At 37.2% G+C, this 2,304-nt stretch overlaps 1 pseudogene across 1 annotated transcript; it reads right to left on the minus strand.

The window, feature by feature from the left end:
* Positions 1-1,462: 1,462 nt before the first annotated feature.
* LOC308429089 (centrin-2-like) lies at positions 1,463-1,953 on the minus strand (annotated as a pseudogene). Its single transcript has one exon. The product of its transcript is annotated as a centrin-2-like (transcript).
* Positions 1,954-2,304: the final 351 nt, after the last annotated feature.

Consider the following 2,304-nt stretch of genomic DNA (forward strand, 5'->3'; position numbering starts at 1 on the left):
TAAAGATACCCATTTATTTTAATCTATATTTTGGCATGTGGCTGGTTACCTGAGCTCAGGTACCATGTATCAGTGTAAGTCAATAAAGTACACTTTAACAATCTCTGGGATATATCATATCCCCCTTTTGTTTTATGAGCATTTCCTTCAACGTCCTGTTAGAATTTTTTTATAATGGCTTGATCTGTAGGACTGTATGCTATAACAAGAATAGGTTTCATGCCACAAAACTATAAAATTTTTGTATTTTAATAGACATGTATGCCTGAACATTATCAGTTTTGATCTGTAAAGACATTTTCAGAACAGCCATCATGTCTAATAAATGTTTGATCCCACCTCACAACTCAAGGCAGAAATCTACAGAAACCCCAAATGATGTATCAACACATGTCCTTATTTCAATCCGCCAAACTTTGTTAAATGAAACACACAGTCAACTGTTAGTCTTTACTTTAAGTTAGCATCAATAAACAGAATCTGGATCCTTAATTCAATCAATTGCATCTCTATTGGTTGACCTCCTAATTTCTCAAGACCCTGTGGAACCTTCCTATCTGGATCTACATTGTTTTTTGATATTATTGTAAGCTCCAGATTGGACTCCTTTGAAAGTTTCCAATTTTGGTTCAAAGATTATTTCAACCTCTGGGTTTTTTAAATAAGAAAGGTTTTATTTTCTAAAGACAAAACAAATGCATTAACATACATCTAATACTAACCCCAGAAAGCTCTGAACACCCCAGAAACAACTCACAGACTGTGTGAAGTTCAAGAAAAAAAAGAATATATTTTAATTAAAATAGAACTGTATCACATCCCCCTTCCCTTCCTACAGCCCCTTCCAGTTTCTCTCCTACCCCCTCAAATTAATAACCTCTTTTCCTATATTATTGTTACATATATACATATGTGTATGCATATGTACCTACAAATACTTAATTACAACCTTAAAAATACTTTTATGCAAAAATGCTTAAAATTTGTACATTTGTCTTTGTTTCGTAAAATTTTTCAGTTAAAAAAAAAAAAAAAAAACATACATCCAAATGCCACGGCAAGCACTCATTGGTTTTGTAAAAGAAAAAAATCACACTGTGGTGTCTAATGGAAACCAAAACCACTGTAAGAACAACCACTGGTTATGGCATGAGTACATGGACAAATAAGAAGCCACTGCATGTCTTCAGCTGCGGAAATGCATGAGCAAGGCCACAGTCACACTCCCAGACCCTTTCCCACTTTGTGTGCTCCTGTTCTTCTCTGTTGACTTAGTCAACATATACATGTACAAAGAACTTAATATTAAAGAACCCCTCCAACAGTCAAAAAATAGATTCAAGGTCATGGCTAAAGTTACCCAAAAGGTTGGGGGATGGGGACTCTCCAAAGCCATATTTCACAAAATGCCAGGCACTAAATCTAGTCACATGTGCTTGCAGTAGGAAAGGGAATGTTGATCTTAATAGAGGCTGATCTTCATCATGATGCACAGGAACTCTTGCTCATTGCCCTCACCATCTCCATCTCGGTCAACTTCATCCATTATTTCCTGCAGCTCCTCATTCATCTCTTTGGCCAAGCACTTAAAGATTCTTGAGTGATCCTTTCCCAGTCGCACCACCAACAAACGGTGTGAAAGAATTCAGGATTTCTTCATTTGTATTTTTCTCAGACGTTCTCTGAGTCATAACTATCAAAAAGTCACTGAAGTTCACTTTTCCTGATCCTTTATCAATTTCCTTTATCATTTTCTTGATTTCTTCTTTCTGGGATCAAAGCCCAGGCCACCTTTAGTTCCTTGATATCTATAGTTCCAGTCCCATCAGCATCAAAGAGAGCAAAGGCTTCCCGGATTTCCTGTCTCTGTTCTTCAGTGGGTTCAGGCTTAGGGCTCATATTTTTCCTCTGGGCACTGGATGCCTTGTTCATCTTCTTAAAATTAGAGGCCATTACCCAACGACTCTGCCACTGGTTCTTAAGGCAAGGACATACTCTTGGCCTCGGCCTCAACCTCTGATTTATGGTCTCTAATCTCTTAGCTAATTTCCCAGTGTCTTTTTTTTTCTCCAACTCTGTCTTATTCTGATCACCCCCAAAGATGTAACACAAAACAAATCATTGTAAAAATAGCTACTTGTATGCTGATAAACAAATCAAGATCCTAAAGAATCTAATACCTTATCTAATTGGCTCTTGGGACTTTTTAGTTTTTATATTGTACTGTGTTAACCCAAACCTAGATGTTCAACTAGCTCAGGGCTACTTGTTTAGTCTTTTGCCAGTTCTGGCCAGGTCTCTCCA

Source organism: Micromys minutus, assembly GCF_963924665.1.
Source record: "Micromys minutus genome assembly, chromosome: 13".
Taxonomy (NCBI): domain Eukaryota; kingdom Metazoa; phylum Chordata; class Mammalia; order Rodentia; family Muridae; genus Micromys; species Micromys minutus.